We start from the raw sequence: 17,692 nt of genomic DNA, 5'->3' as shown, positions 1-17,692 counted from the left end.
ACATCTTGTGACAAGAAACACCCATTTGTGAGGTCCATTCCTTGTCCAGTTCTAAGATTTGAAAGGTTTTTGGTAATGACCATCGTGTATTCTAGGTTCATTCTCTGGAGTCAGACAGAATCAACTTACCACCTGCCCTTTAAGAACTCCAGAGATGGCTATCCTGTTCACCTCAAGGTTTTTATTACCTGACTGAGCATGCTTAGTTCCCAGACCTGGCCCCTCATGGATCTAGCCCAGCCGTGGGCAAACTACGGCCCGCGGGCCAGATCCGGCCCGTTTGAATGAATAAAACTAAAAAAAAAAAAAAGACCGTACCCTTTTATGTAATGATGTTTACTTTGAATTTATATTAGTTCACACAAACACTCCATCCATGCTTTTGTTCCGGCCCTCCGGTCCAGTTTAAGAACCCATTGTGGCCCTTGAGTCAAAAAGTTTGCCCACCCCTGTTCTAGACCCTCAGAATTCCAGCCTCCTTACTTGTTACAAGGTTTGAGTTGGTAGATGTTATTAATAAGAATTTACTCACTTATATACAATCATGTTTTAATTTATTTTTTAGAATTTTTATGAGTTTATTTGAGCCAAACTGACAACACTGTTTGGTAGCATGACCTCAAATGTTGCAAACAATGACAGTTTTATAGTTTCTTTTATACTTTTGGAATTACAGAGGGAATGTAAGGAAGATTACATGAGGGTGGGAGGAAGCAAGGCAGGGATGGGGGTACAGGATAATTGGCAAGGTCATGTTCTCTCTTGAGAGTTCTGGGGGGGGTCTCTTGCTGGCTCTTTGTCACAGATCTCTCAAGTGAGCAGTCCTGGTGTCACCAGAAAGGGACCAGGCCAGGAGCAGGTCTGCCTCAGACAGCGTTTAGTGTGTGGCTTCTTCATGCAGGAAATATTTTACAACATGAGTCCAGGTGATTGAGAGTACGTTTATTAGCCCTAGCTGGTTTGGCGCAGTGGATAGAGCAGTCAGCCTACAGACCAAAGGGTCCCAGGTTTGATTCCAGTCAAGGGCACCTACCTGGGTTGCAGGCTCCTCCCTGGCCTGGGCCCTGGTTAAGGCATGTGCAGGAGGCAACCAATTGATGTGTTTCTCTCACATGGGTGTTTCTCTCTGTCTTCCCTTCTCTCTTCCACTCGCCCTAAAAATCAGGGAGAAAATATCCTCTGGTGAGGATTAATGAGAGAGAGAGAAAGAGAGAGAGGTCGAGAGAGAGAGGTCTGGGGTTCAATTCTCGGTCAGGGCACATACCTAGGTTTCAGATTTGGTCTCCAGTTGGGGCACATACCAGAGGCAGCCGGTTGATCTCTCTCTCTCTCTCTCTCTCTCCCCTCCCTTCCTCTATCAGAAACAAACAAACAAAAAAAAAAAACAAAAAAAAGAAGAAGAAGGAAGAGGAAGAAGAAGAAGAAACAGGAGAGAGCCTAGTGTTGTGGGGACCCTTAGAGTTTAGGAAAGAAAAGTAAAGATGCATGCCTAAGAGGAAGGCGTGGGCATGTTTCAGAGAGAGCCCACCTACAGTCAAGTTTTTAAAAGGATCGAGGTGGCTTTAAAATATGTAATAGAACAACATACCAAAAACATTTCTAAGTGAAAGAATGAAGGCAAAGGGAATACGTTTTGTAAAATAAGGTGAAACTGGGTGGGAAGTTGATTCGTAAAGCACCTGCCACGAAATCCTGTGGCTTGCTCAGGGGGTCTGCAGGCTTCCTTCTTACGCTTTCTAGTGGCTATAGCCAAAGAGGGAAGGATGAATCCATGGGCAAAAACAAACCTCAGAAGAATCTAAATGATTTCTGGTGCAAAGAATGGGAAAAATTTTCTCCTTGGGGTTCTCCCAGAGAAGATCTGAACCTAGGTAAACAATATCTTTAACAATATCCTTGCAGTAGATGTTGCCTTTATTTCCTGGGACTGTTTCTTACAATGTCAGCCAGAGTGGGACCGTAGGCAGGCTCTTCACGATTCGGTGAAGCCATTCTAGGGAGGCCCCGTGACCCAGCCTGGCTGTGCCACTCGGCTCTCTGCCCTATGGTCTATGGCAGGGGTGGGCAAACTTTTTGACTCGAGGGCCACGATGGGTTCTTAAACTGGACCGGAGGGCCGGAACAAAAGCATGGATGGAGTGTTTGTGTGAACTAATATAAATTCAAAGTAAACATCATTACATAAAAGGGTACGGTCTTTTTTTTTTTTAGTTTTATTCCTTTCAAACGGGCCGGATCTGGCCTGCAGGCCGTAGTTTGCCCACGGCTGGTCTATGGAGAGATGTTAGATTAGGAGATCTAGCAGTGGTTTTCAAGGTGTGTTCTGCGTGGGGGTTTGGGTAACATAAATGGTGGGACTTCAAGCTCCCCATCCCTTCCCAGCATCCCATTCTGTGACCTTAGGTTTCTAAGAATATCATGTTTTGCACAGGGATTCTGTGGTTAAAAAAAGAAGTTTGAAAACTGCTGACCTAAAAGAATGGGTGCAGCCCTAACCAGGTTGGTTCAGTGGATAGAGCATCAGCCTGCGGACTCAAGGGTCCCAAGTTCGATTCTGGTCAAGGGCATGTACCTTGGTTGCGGGCACATCCCCAGTAGGGAGTGTGCAGGAGGTGCCTGATCGATGTTTCTCTCACATCGATATTTCTAACTCTCTATCCCTCTCCCTTCCTCTCTGTAAAAAATCAATAAAATATATTAAAAATAAAGAATGGGTGCAATGCTATACCTTAAGTAATCTTACACAAATATTGCTCGCCTTCCAAAGTTTTCAGCAGTTAAAGAGAAATAGTGAGTTCCAAGTTTAAACGTCCAGCTAAGTCCCTAGAGCGCAGAGCTTCTATGTTGCCGGTTAAACTCAGAGCCATATGTTTTAATAATAAGCAAGCTAGGGAGAGATTGACAACTTCTTATTAAATCTGAGGTACCTGATAAGGACATACGGTGGACAGAAGGCGGCTGCACACACTTGGAGGAGGGCGAAGAGAGGGCCATCAGTGCTCAGATTCACCTTCAGAAAGAATTGGGTGTTTGATCTAACAAGATGATACACAAAGTACAACCTCAATGAATTTTAGCTTGAAAAAAATTTAATCTCTTATAACCAAACACCCATTTAATCCATAAACAAATCACAGTAAATCACTCATAGAACACCTAGCTTTTTTGTTCCAGCAGGGTATACATAAGTTTAAAAATCTAAAATCTGTAACTCTAGGAAGTTGATGGTTTTGAATATAGAACAACCAATAAGTAGGTCAGATGTCTATGAATGCCCTTCTGGTTCTTGATATCAAAACTATGGCATTAAAAACACACAAAATAAAAAATAAATAAGTAAAATGATGGCATTGATGTACCAGAGAAAGGCCATCTTTCTACGCCTTGTAATTGTAGTAAACCCTGTATCTGAACCACAGGTGGGCTGTAATTCCTGACTTGGAAACAGTGGGATTAAGTGCAGGTTTTTGATAAGGCTTGTGGCTGAGGGTGGGAATGGACCTGGGAAATCAGCCCTGAACCTGCGCATCTCAGCCTAGAACTGATTTCAGTCCTCAGAGTCAATGATTATGGAAAGATCAATGAAAGTGGCTAAAACTCTTGGGGTTTTCTTATCAGATTGCTCCACAAAGTTGACAAAGAGTTTAATAATGATCAGTGGGGGAATAACTGTGCCCGAGAGTCCCAGAACCTACAGTTTATCAAGCAGGAAAGTGATAGACACCTTAGGTAGACCACCTAGTAAGTCAGGAGGAGAGTAAATGACTATCCTTAGGGAAAAAGTGATGGACTAAACTCTGCCCAATCAACACCGAGACATTTCTCATTGAAATACCACCAACAAGGGCCTTGCCTATCTAGTCACAAACCCACATGATAGCTCAAAGAGCTCTGCAGGAAGAGCATTTATGTATAAGGACCCCTATGTATTCACTTACAGATGATTGGGGAGTGAAAGTGGGAAGTTGCAAAATTTATCAAATGTAAACTCATCTTTATTAACCTCCCAAGTTGGCACTGGAAATCTGTTGGGGCAAAACCCTAAAATTCCTGATTGGCCACAGCTGCATGGACTGGTAGAACGTCACCTCCACGGAGGGCCTGCCAGCTGGGGCCGAAAGCTGAAGCATCTGGCCACCCATAGGCCCTTTTTACCTCGTCTCAGGCAGGGACAGCATCTCGGGCCCCAAAGCCTGGTGGGGAGCGAGGATGACAGCAACAAAGACCAGGCTTGCAAAGGTTGGTCCCAGATCTTCCATCCAGAAGTGAGGGCAAGACACCCCATTATGCCCTTCCGAAGGCTCATACAGCCCATCTCTGGCTGTCCTTACATCCGATGGCCAGGACATCTCATTCCCAACAGTAAATGGCAGAGTTCTCCCAGCCCAGCCTGTACACTTAACAAGGAGACCAAATCAAAATACCTAAAGATAAGTGGTGGTTGTTTTCTTGTTTGTTTATTTTTGCATAGAAATTAGCTAAGGTTAGAGCTCTCTATTATAGTGATCTATGGGCAAAAACTCCAACAGTGTTATTTAGCTCGATTTCAAATATGTACTAAATGATAGGAGAGAGTCTTGCCAGGTCCCAGTCTGCAGACTCAGAGCAGTCAGCCCCCGGCTGCAAGCTGTGGAGAGTCGGCCTTCCAGGCAGCCCCCAGGATCTGAACGTCAGGCCCTCTCCCAGGAAATCACACCAGGGAACCCCCTGCAGAACCTGCCTGGTAATAGAGTGAATGACCAGGCTCTTCCGAGGTAAGGACGCATTTATATTGAGTTTTACATTTTACATGTTGCTAGGTGCCCATTTACAATTCTCATTGCTTATGTTGCACCACTCATCTCTCTGCGCATTGCTGGTGCCTGACTGAGGTGGACACTTTGCCTGCCCTACCTTTGCCCCGTCTCAGAGTCAGTATGCTCCCCACTTGCAGAAACATGAGGTTTTGATAAAGAGACACTAGACAGACACTGTTTGAAGTTATATATTTATCAAGTTTTATATTAATTGAGGGTCACAATTTTCATTCATTAAGACTTACGTTCTGATTCTTTAAATCTGGTATATTAGCCCTCTCTCCGAGCTTTGTGTCATCCAAATATTTGATCACGATACCCCTTCATCCAAGTCACTAATAAAAATGTTGACCAGATTTGACCAAACATTTACTTGTTGGCTAGGTGGTAGATTTATCTGATGGGATATAAGATGAGTATTCAATGTGCTGTTACAGACCTGTTTGTTATCATGGGAAGATGTCCATAGTGCATTGAAAACTGAAAGGAAGCATTGAGCATTATGCACTTCTGGGTCTCATGTTGTTAAAATATATGTGGGTACCTATAAACCCGGAACAGGTCCTGGAAAGAGGGGCCCCCCAAAAGTCAGGGTTTAGTTCCGAGTGACCAGGCTACTAGCAGTTTTTCATTTTCTCTTTTTAAAAAATATATTTTATTGATTTTTCACAGAGAGGAAGGGAGAGGGATAGAGAGTTAGAAATATCGATGAGAGAGAAACATCGATCAGCTGCCTCCTGCACACCCCACACTGGGGATGTGCCTGCAAACAAGGTACATGTCCTTGACCGGAATCGAGCCTGGGACCCTTGAGTTCGCAGGCTGACGCTCTATCCACTGAGCCAAACAGTTAGGGCTTCATTTTCTTTTTAATGCTTGTGTATATCTTCTGAAAAATTATTTAATAAGCATGGATTGATTTAATAATAGGGGAAACAACAAAGATTTTTACATTTAAAAAATTCAAAAGGAATAAGGAGAAAGATTAAAGATAGTCCTGTGGAGTATCTCTAACGACCTTTCTCTAGGTTTGATAAAATGGTTTTCAGATAGCCATGCTGAACAGAATTATTGGAAGAGGTTTTAAAAACACCTCCCCTGGGAGAATCACCAGATGATGCTCCTGTTGCCAGTCTCTGGACCAGCCAGAGGACTGAGCCAATTAATTAGCTGTGAATATACCCAACTCGTCTGCCTCTCTCTAGCTGTAGGAGCTTAGGCAATGAACCTAAGCTTCAAAAACGATTATTTTTCTAAGCTTCAGAATGGGATATTAACACATATCTTGATGGATGGTGGTGAGGCTTAAATTGAGTAAAGTACACAAGCTACCAAGTCCAGTGCCCCAACAAATGATATGTTGGTCTCCATAGTGTCTAGCCCAGGGACCTCACCCTCATCCACAAGTCATTCATTCCTCATCACGCCTCTTTCTTCTTCTCCCTTTTTAACACATTTTAGGTTCTTATCTGAGACCAGGAAGAAAGCAAAGAAAGTAATGGCTTAGTGTTGATGTTGCTGCCAATTTGTGAAAATATTGTTTTAATGATCTCCCTGTAAAGTAATAAACCCTCAATAAATAACTTCTGTTTAAACTCTTTGCTTCCTTTTTGTGGCTTTTGCATTACTGAAATCTCCCCTGCTTTCTGGAAAAGCTGGAACTTAATTTAAAAAAGCATTGGCATTGAGCATAAAGCAACATGCTCTCTTCATTCCCCAAAGAACTTAAAGGCAGGTGGGAAAGACCAGTCAGTAAAATATCAGTTTTGCACATCATAATATGGAGTTTTTGGTCATTTTAACATTCTACTTGATGAGGGAAGAATGAAAGAGCATACTTTAAAAAATTCCTTTTAAATTAGAGCAGGATATTTTAAAAGCATTTCTTATGGGGAGTCATCAATTTCTACAGCAGATGGTTCAAACCACCTCAGAAGGGCTAAGATCAAAGAGATGTAGACTTGGAAAGGCCACTGTGCTGGAAGGCAAGGTGACTCATTTGACTTGGGAACTCTACACCCAAGTGTAAGTCTTTGAGGCATCATCCTTGAAGTTGCAAGCTTAGCTGCTCCTGGTGGAGATTGACTAAGATGGTACACAACTGTGTTCCTCACTTCCTTGTCCCACTTATGCCCTCAGAGTGAGTGGCATGTGGGAACAATGGAAAATTCCTTTGATCCCAGGGATGGCTGTGGAAGGGTCATGCCATGGACTATAACTTTCCAAAAGGGAACCCATGAATGGCAGCTTCACTTTCCTTCTCTTGAGTCCAAGATTCATATAGTAGTCCTGTAATGTTCCTGGTCTTGAGAGAGTGTTTAGAAGAATTACTTTCTGTGCAAAGCACTGGTCATGCATTAGCTTTGCAGAAGTCAGGGTAAAGTCTGTCTATCGATCCCCCTAATTTTCCTTTTTTAAAGAAGAAGAATAGAATTATCCTAGGTGAATATATTGTTTCGTCCAAGATGTTTCTAATGATATGTAAAATTTTTACAAAATGTACATAATGTATGGTTACAGTTTTGTCATAAATTTAAAATGTGATCTATAGTTATCTATGCAATATGATCATTTGTAATCATATAATGATTAGGGAAAAGATAAAATTGTTCTATGCATGGCCAGTTGAGTAAATTTTGAAACTTGAAATTTATTGGATTTTACTTTTATCATTATCATTATCATTAGTAGTAGTAGTCGTCATATTTCAGTTCTGGTCCTTTTTCTTGCTCTCAGTTTATGGCTTGTGGCCATTAGATGGCACTGTGCATTTCAAATATGAAAAGCATGTGAAATACTAATGCCAGGCTGTGCCAAGTACTGTAGTAACACTCGTTAGTAAAAACTGTCACCTTTGGCCTGGCCATTGTGGCAGTGGTTGAGTGTTGACCCAGGAACCAAGAAGTCACCGGTTCAATTCCAGATCAGGGCACATGCCCAGGTTGCAAACTCAATGCCTGGTAAGGGGTGTGCAGGAGGCAGTCAGTTGATTGATGATTCTCTTATCATTGATGTTTCTCTCTCTTTCCCCCTCTCCCTTTCTCTCTCTGGAATCAATAAAAACATATTAAATAAAAATTGTCACATTCTTCAATGAGAATAGAAATGTTTTATTTTTCACGTAAAATTTTTCAGTACTAGCACTTATTAAACAGAAATCCAGAACATAACCCCACAGTTACATGTGAAACATTCCTCGCACAAATAAAATATTCCTATGTGACATAAGAATAATGCATCTCAGACTTAGATTTGAGAGCGGGGCTCCTGAGTCAAGTGAGATAATATAACTCTTTACTTCCCCTCAGAGCATCGTGCTACTGATTTTCTAATAATATTGACGAACTTGTGTCAGTGTAGCTATCCTCTTTCATTTCATGGTTCTTATCACTGAAAGCATTTACTACATAGGATGCAAATTCATGTACAATTATTGGAAATGCCAGCCTTCACTCTGGAAAAGAATAAAATTAATTGGCTCTCTTAGGGATCAATCCCAGAAGCTAGCTTTATTAATCATTGTTAACCAGCTAATGGAGAGTGTTCCTGCAGTTTCATCCCCAGACTTTATCAATCCAGGCCACGGCCCCTGCTATACTGACAGTCCTCTGTCTCCGTATCTGCAGCCTGTCCCACATCCCAGTCACTCTGGTTCTGCCAGAGGCCTCTTGTCCTCTCCTTCCACAACCTCCCTGAGCGGTCAGTCTCGCCTGTGCCCAGGACTCTAGTTAACTTTTTGGAGTTGATGTTTCCTAGTCTGTATCTTCAGCCCGTGTCTCTACTTCTGCTACTTGCATGTCTTAAACTTAATACATCTGAAATGAAACTCCCATGCCCAACTCCAAACCTGTGCTCTCTCTGGAGCAATGCCACCTTCATTTGTGACCCACTGAAGAGATCTGAATCAGGTTCTACCTTCTCTTGCTCTCATTCACCGCCACCCCTCCCCCACTCCCACCCCATCCAATCTATTGCTTAGTCTGCCAGTCCTTACATTCCCTCAGCCATTATCTTGGTCATGGGTTGGATCATCTCATTTGGATGATGATCAGTCAACTTTCACCTACTCTTGGTCCCTTCTGACCTTTTTTTGTTGTTGTTGTTGTTGTTGCAATATAGCCAGACTGATCTTTGTATAAATCTCTTCCTGTTTGGCTCCTGCTTCAAACTCTCAATGGCCTCTAATATCTCTCAGAAGAGATCCAAACTCCTTAAGGCCTGGCCCCTTCTAATCTTTCTCTCTTCTGCCTCAAGATCTGTCCTTTGTCCTCAGACATGCCTTTTAGCACGTCAGATCAACTGTGCTTTCTTCAGCCTCTGGCTGCTGCACAGTGTTCCTCTGCTTGCAATTCTTTCTCTCCACCCCCATCACCTGGATAATTCCTACTAAATTCAGTCTAGATGTCACTGGTTCTGGGAAGGGACCCCTCCGACTGCTTTTCCAAATAGGCTGGGCTCCCCTGCTTACCAGAGCCCTTATCATACTTTGCAATAATTATGTTAGTCTACCCTGCAGACTATAATAAACAGATATATCTTACGCTCCATTATATTTCCACCATCCAGTGCTTAACATGTAGTAGGCCCTCCATAAATATCTTTTGAATGAATGAATGAATGAGTGAGTGAATGAAGACCAGGAGTACACAGCTCACTTCTATTCATTCTCTATAACCCCAGTCAGTTGTCTTCCCAGCTCATCCAGGCAGGAGCTAGTCTCGCCCATCAACGACCGCCATGACACTTTGCACATACCTCAATCAGCACGTGTGTCAGGTTGAAATGGTTCCAGCCCCTCTTCACTAGACTTTGCACTCCTTCCAGGCAGAGACAATGTCCTCATCAGCTATTCCCCGATAGTGTTTAGAGAAGGAACAGATTGTCCTGCTTCCAAAAATCATGAGGCGAAGGGTGGTTAAGACGGGATAAGGTTTTCACCTGATTTGGGAGTCACTGATTTATTGTCTCCCATATGCACTTAGGCATGTCCCCTGACAGGTCATTGAACTGGCTACCTTTTGGTGTACAGAGCAATGCTCTCACCAACTGAGCTACACCGGCCAGGGCTCTTCCACTTACTTAAGCATTATGTGTTGATTCTTGTATGTGCCCTGTCTGGGGATCAAACCCACAACCCTGTCATATCAGGATGGTGCTCTAACCAACTGAGCTACCCAGCCAGGGATCTTTTATTCTAATTTATTAATTACTGTATTATTTTCCATGCAAACACCTGTAAACCCACTTTTGCCACACTGTGTATATTGGACATCACATCCTCATCAGTGTTCTACCCCATTCTGTCTTCTCTCCTATAAGGACTCCAAATATATATGTGACTTTAAATATTTAATTTTTATTTCTAACATATCTATTTTGTTTCTTTCTTTGCAGATACTCCTCATCTGTTTACTCAATATATTCATCTTTTCCTGTGCATCCTTAAATTATTTATAGTAGCTGTTTTAAGGACCTGGGGTGCTAATTCCAACATTTGGGTCTTCTTGGATTCTGCCTCTATTGACTGTTCCTTTTCATGATAACAGATCATGCTTCTTCACAAGTTTAATATTTTAAAAAGTATTGTTTAGTGTTGTTATAAGGAAGTTATAGAGAGTCTGGCTTATCTTTCTTTAAAGGGTGTTGAGGTTTCCTTTATAAAGTTGTTAAATTATTGGAAAGTCCTCTCCATCTTGTTAGGCTTTGTTTTATTATTTGTTAGAGCAGTTTTTTCAGTTTCATCATTAGTCCTGAGTTATGATCCTTTCTCTGTGGCACGGTACTTACCCCTAAGGTGTGGATTCTTTGGAGTGTCAGTTGAATGCATGAACTGCGTAAGAAGGCCTCTCCACTGTGGTCAGGCCAATATTAATGTGTTTCCAGCACTGCACAGCTATGGTATCTTGGCCAGCTCTCTTACATATAGCAGCCATTCTCTGCTAGACCTCACTGAAATCGCATCCTGTACATGGGCTGTAGGGGACCACTCATGAAGTCTTCTTTGTCCCCTTCTCTGCACAGTTCCTTCCTTTCCAATACCCTACCTTAAAAATCCCAGGGACCACAGCCAGTCTAAGCTTTATGTGTACCTCTTTAGCTCAGCAGGACTTCCGTATTCCCTTGGATTCCACTTCCTTGTAGTCCAATTGGTGTCCCGAAGGAGAAAGCTGAAACGACATGGAGCTCTCTTGTGTTAACGGAAACACAGTCCTACAATGTTTATTGTCAAATGCCTGAAATCAGTTACCTCAGATACGTGTAACTATTTTCCATGGGAAGACACATCCAGTACCAGTCACTCTGTATGACCAGAAGCAGACATCCTTTTATATATGTTTTGGTGTATTGTGTATACCTTAATAAAGTACTAAATTTTTTAAAAAATCACTTTTCTTTTTTATTGAAAGATCTTTGTTTTACCTATATCTCAGTACTGTTCTTAATGAGTATTGCGTATTCTTAAACTATCCTCAATAATCGGTATTTGTTGACGTTCATTTGAATTATAATTAACATTTCTAAATCACAGTGCTTAATAGTTAACATCAATATATGTAAGACTCCTTACAGTGTTTATTGAGAAGATATTTTTTAAGAGTTTAAAACAAAATTTGGGCAGAACAAAATGTATTCTAATATCCTTCTGTTTTATTTTTTTATAAAATATTTTAAAATTGATTTTAGAGAGAGAGGAAGGGAGAGAGAGAAAATTCAATATGAGACATGGATCAGCTGCTCCCTGCATGTCCCTCCTGGGGATTGAGCCCACAACCTGGGCATGTTCCCTGACCAGGAATCGAACCAGGGACCTTTTGGTGTATGGAACAACGCTCAACCAACTGAGTCATACCGGCTAGGGCAATTTCCTCCTGTTTTAAAAAGTGGGATACAATAAAACTAGAAGACAATAACACAATCTGTGCAAACCTTATTGTTCACTGGCACAAAATTTAACTTGTAATTTTCTTTAAAACAATAAAAATAACTTATTTTCACTGGTTATAATTTAACTGGAACATCAAAGGAAAATTCCAAAAACAAATTTCCCTGACATTGTATTTCTAAGAAAGCTGATATAAATCATGTAATTTATGTGTTCTACTTTATTGTTTAACAAAACATATCAAAGCAATATAAATGATACTGCTGTTTATATGTATCGATTAGAGATAAGACATATTGAGTCAGTAGTTTACTTGAGACTAGAACCTGCTCTGCGGAGCTCTGGCCCACATTTTGAAGACCAGGGAGTGCAAAAACCCCCTGGGAAATGCTCAACTTATGGTGCTGACTCCTTGCCTGTAAAATAAAAGTTTTGTCTAGAGTTCTCTAGCACATCTTCCAATCAAAGGGCCCATCCTTTCTGTATTTTATTTGATTATTTTTAAAATCTATATTGTTAAATGTATTCCATATATCCCCTCTCCCCTTTCTGTATTTTAATTTTTACTTTCTGACCCACCTTCACGTTACAAGGCTGTGTTTTTATCTTTCATCTTTAAATGTTCATCCCATACATTTATTTTCATCTCAAAGGAATGAAGGCCATATTTCTGAGCAGTTATAGCAATCATTGAATAATTATAAATGGGAACAAAACACAGCATGCGGCTAAATGCCAGGTAATTTTAAAACAAAAAATATACGTTACCCCATAAACATAATGCATTGCGTTTCCCATTGCTATTAGAAAAATGGATGCAAACTAAGAGAAACAGCTTGTGTATTTACATGGAAATATAGACGCTGGAATGATATCGCTGCCTGCCATCAGTTATCTCAAACTGAGTCCAAGTTTTTAAAGTCATTTCCTAACTAATGTTAACAAGCACAGGTGTTTCCTGATTTCAGTTGTTCAGAGTCTTTAAAAAAAATGAGTAACTCAGGGAAATGTGTAAAATTCCTTTGCCGGCTTCCTTTCTCCTGTATCAAGCCCAAGTTTCATCTTAGTACTGTATGTGGTGTTTGTATTTCCACACCCATTTAGCCCATGGGCTTATTTTATCCCCTTCTATTTGTTATACTCATCAGATCTCTCTTTTGTTTTCTTGTTATTGGTGGTATTTTTTCAAGTTTTCCTTCACAGTTAGAATCTCAATGTGAGTGGTTGTACTCGAATTAAGAGAATGTGTCAAAACTCTGCCTCTGATTGAGAGGGTCTCTAACGTGGGTGTCAGGTCTTGGGCACCAGTTCCCAAAAGACACATGGCATAGAGCAGCAGTTCTCAACCTGTGGGTCGCCTAAGACCATCGGAAAACACGTATATAATTACATATTGTTTTTGTGATGAATCACTATGCTTTAATTATGTTCAATTTGTAACAATGAAATTGGGGGTCACCACAACTTGAGGAACTGTATTAAAGGGTCGCGGCTTTAGGAAGGTCGAGAACCACTGGCATAGAGTGTGAGGCACAGGATGAGGTAGGGGGAAGGGAAGGGATGAGTCCCAGTGTGAGGCAGAGCAGATAGCAGATAGCATTTATAAAATGCTGTAAGATTTTACAATGGGCTTTAAAGTTGGTTTCTCTTTAATTCTGTGCAACTGTATGACTTGACTGAGGTCTTCTAGCAGTTTTGAAGGAAGCAAACCCAAGTCTTTGAATGCTATTGTTGTGGCAGAAAAGCAGCACCAGGAGTTATCCTCGATTCAACAACCTCAGCCCCTGAGTTCTGGCTAAGAGAAGAATTCAGAGCCATGACTCAAATTCTAACAGAAAGTTTATTTAGAAAGTCACAGAGGTAGAAGTGAGCTGTAGAAGAAATGGGCTCAGGAAATAAGGTACAGCAAAAGAAGCTTGGAGCTTAGGGAGGGGAGGGTGGAGAGAGAGAGAGATAAGAGGGTAGGAAAAGGTGCCTGCATGCTCCATAGAGAGAGCTTCACAGCTTCTATCTGAAGGTCTAAGGCAGCCGTGGGCAAACTACGGCCCGCGGGCTGGATCCGGCTGTTTGAAATGAATAAAACTAAAATAAAAAGACCGTACCCTTGTATGTAATGATGTTTACTTTGAATTTATATTAGTTCACACAAACACCCCATCCATGCTTTTGTTCCGGCCCTCCGGTCCAGTTTAAGAACCCATTGTGGCCTTCGAGTCAAAAAGTTTGCCCACCCCTGGTAAGGGGAGGATCCAATAGGATTCATCAGCTTTCCAGGGTCTTGGTCTCCACTGGCTGTTCGGCACCAGGGAAGGGCGTCATCAGTCATTGCAGCTGGCCCTGATGTCAGCCATGGCATTGCTCCACCTAGTTTTGCTGCTTTTCTGGGCCTAGAACTGAAACACAGCTGAGGCCTAAATGTCATCTCCAGAGATTGATGCTTAAGGGTCGTGCAAGGGCTTGTAGTTTTGCCTGTTGCTAAGCACCCGGGACTCTCTGCCCTGGTGACCCTCTGCCCCTGCCCATCATTCCTGCTCTGCACATGCCTAGCAAACTGCCTACTACACTACTGTTTCTTATGCCTGAGGTTCTTAAACCTGAGTGCAGGGCAATCACCCAGGCTTGTTCAACTTTGTCCAAAACAACTCCAATTCCTGGGCCTTCCAACTTCCCACTCTACTCCAAAGGTCCCGGTCGGAAGGTCTGAATTGCCCGTTTATCACTTGGCTTCTAGAGCTAAAATTATGTTGACTGAATAGTGGAACTTTTTAAATTAGTATGGAAAATAAGCAATGCCTCGATTTACCTACTGTGCTCCTCTAATACAGAATCTAGAACAAACACTTGGTAACTTTCCATGTTCAAAACTAATTTCTCAATTCAGAGTTCTAAATAAGGAGAAGAGGAAGGACTTTGGGGGGTTTTAAGGTAGGAATATGTCTTGATCAGTTCTGTAGAAAGTTAAATTTTTCTCCTTGCATGAGAAAGATGGTTGGGGTTGATGTGAAAATGTAACATTTTATTACTGGGATTTCAAGGACAAAGGTCTTTTTTTTATGCTTCCTCATTATGAACTATAAGCTCTTGACAACAGACACAAAACTGCTTTTTCATTTCCAAGAATCAGAAAACGTTCAAGTTTCACCAGAAAGACAACGGGAAATGATTACAATTTGAAAGGGTTAAAGTCAACCTTATCTGTGATTTGGTGGTCTTTGGCTAAGAAACTTTTATTAAATTGCTAAATATTTCATTGCAGAAAGAAAAATCACAAAGTATCAATAAATGAAAAGAAGAAAAAGCCACCCATAATAATAAACATTTGTAAATTGCTTATAGCGTGCAAGGCACTGTTCCAAGTACTTTACAAATCACTTCTATAAAACCCATAGTAACCCAATCTACAGATGAGAAAACCGAGGCAAAGTAAGGGAAGAAAGAGTAGAGCCTGATGTCACACAGCTTGGGAGCTAGGATTTGGGTGGAGGTAGAGACAGGCTTGTGTGGACTCTGGCTCCAGAGTCCCATTTTCAACCTCTAACACTAGCCAGACTCTGCACTGTAATCTATGACCTGTGATAACTACTGTTCACATTTATGCATACATATTTCCACATTTGTACATGTGCACAATGTACACATGCACATTTTAGACCCAACAGGATCCTGCTGAATTATAGATTGATAGCCTGCTTTTTCACTAACAGTATGCTGTGAAAATCTGTAATGGCTACTATAGTCAATAGTTTATGGCTACAACCTGGTAAAATATTTAAACTGAAGCTCCCTTGCCCCTCCCCACCCTGTGTACAGTTGTGAAAAAGCATAGCCTAGAAGGCCCGAGAGCTCTTAATACTAAGATCATTTGATTGGGTGGTGGGCACACAGTGCAACATACGGATCTTGTAACATAGAAACCCACACCTGAAACCTATATGATCATATTAACCAATGTCACCTCAATCAATATAATTTTAAAAAAGGAAAAAAGATCATTTGAATGGACGAAGACCATTTTATGTCTTACATTTTATCACTTACAAAACTGTTCAATTCAAAGGCTGAAAGAATGTGTAGAGCAGTGGTTCTCAGCCTTGGCTGCACATTAGAATCACCTGGGATTCTTTTTAAAATCCTGATTTCTGGGCCTCATCCTCCGGAAACTCTGTTTCTTTGTTACTAATGTTGTGGCCCCACCCCATAACAAAGAAACAGAATTTCCGGAGGATGAGGCCCAGAAATCAGGATTTTAAAAAGATTCCCAGGTGATACTAATGTGCAGCCAAGGTTGAGAACCACTGGTGTAGAGGGTTTTACAAATGACCTAAAGACAATTCAAGAGGACTTTAAAAAGTCTGTGTATGATGCTCAGTGACCAGAATGGAATTATCGAATTGATTGGTCATGGAATGAATCAGAGAAGGCCATCAACAAGAGGTGGAGAAAAGCCAGTAAAGGTTGTGAGAGAGACGCTATTAGACCAAAATAATCATTTTTCCTCTCACAGATTTCTTACACAAGCCATAAAATCTGCTAACTCAGGTGCTACTTGTAGTCAATAATCACTCATTGAACTAGAACCAAATGACAAAAATTAATGGGACAACCTGACCATTAGCTATATTAATAATAGATATAGAGAAAATTGTGACTATATTTAAACCCTATTCACTTGTTTCTATTATTATTTTAAAATGCCAAGAAAAATATTAAAAATGAGTTATAGTAAGTTCTGCATTCAGAACTAAGGAATTATAAACTATTTTAGTTTGAAAAGATATTTTGCCTCATTTGGTGACAAGCTACATTAACCTGTTACTACAGAAGTGGACACAGAGACATGTTTAGATGGCTAAAGGCAACATGACTTTGCCTTCCTAAACTATTTACCTTATCTTTTACTGTATGTAAGGTATGTCTTTTTTTTTTAATACACAGAACTGTAATTCAGCTAAAGACATTTATGAATCTGTTCCTTAATAGAATGTCTGTGAGGTTTTCCAGGTCTTCACATCACTTCTAAGAAAGACACTTAGGTAATGGAAAAGATTCCAATGAAAAACTCTAATATGGGTTGATTCAAGTAGATGAGTTATGCCCCAAATAAAACAGTCACAGTAGAGATTTGTGTTTGTTCTCTTTACACACATAAAATACTTAATGTCACTCGATTTTCCTGTTAGAAAACAATGGCAGAAATGTTTTATGGAGTCGTTGCTCTTGATCACTGGGCCATGCCTGGGCAGTCGTCAGTACAAAGCATTACCAACGTGACTGTGTTTTGTGGGGGTATCACTTCTATGCTGCCTCCTCTGTTCTCATCTCAACCCCTGGAGTCTTATTTAAGCGGGCTGTTGAGACAAATAGTAATTTAAGGCCCCCTTTTTTGGAGAAGCCCTAGGAAGGGAGAGAAGCTCTACCCATCCACTCTCTCTGCCCTGTTAAGATTCTTGCTTTCAGATTCCCTTTCCCTCTTTCCCTCTCTCATTATGAGCTGTTCGCATTGATATACCGACTGGTGTGTTGGGAGCTTTTGGCTCACTGAAGACCTTACTATTCTGACTCATCTCACATTCCTCCCACCCCCCAACTTTGCCTCATTTCTTTCTCCAAGTCATTGAAAATCTTCCTTTTTTCTGCGTGTTCAGAAACATCACAATGATGTGTCTAGACATGGGCCTTTTTTCACTCATTCTGCCCAAGTGTCCTTTTCAATATGAGACTATGTCTTCCTTCCATTCTGAGAAATGTTAATATATTTGTGAAATATCTTAGCTTTTCCTGTTCTTTTTGGAAAACCTGTAAGTAGGACATGGTGGCTTACTTTTGCCACATTAATGTACCCTTTATTTTTTTACATGTACCTTTCTACACTTACCATAATATGTCCCTCTGCACATTCAAAATTAGATAAGGAACAGTCGTACCTCCTAGGGTGCCTCCCATTCTCTCCTGCTGGCTGGGAATCTCGATCTTCCTCCTTGTTCTCAGCGTGCAGCAGTAGTTTGCAATCCTG

The sequence above is a fragment of the Myotis nattereri genome, assembly GCF_964212035.1.
Source record: "Myotis nattereri genome assembly, chromosome: 1".
Lineage (NCBI taxonomy): Eukaryota > Metazoa > Chordata > Mammalia > Chiroptera > Vespertilionidae > Myotis > Myotis nattereri.
Note: the sequence above shows the minus strand (reverse complement) of the source record.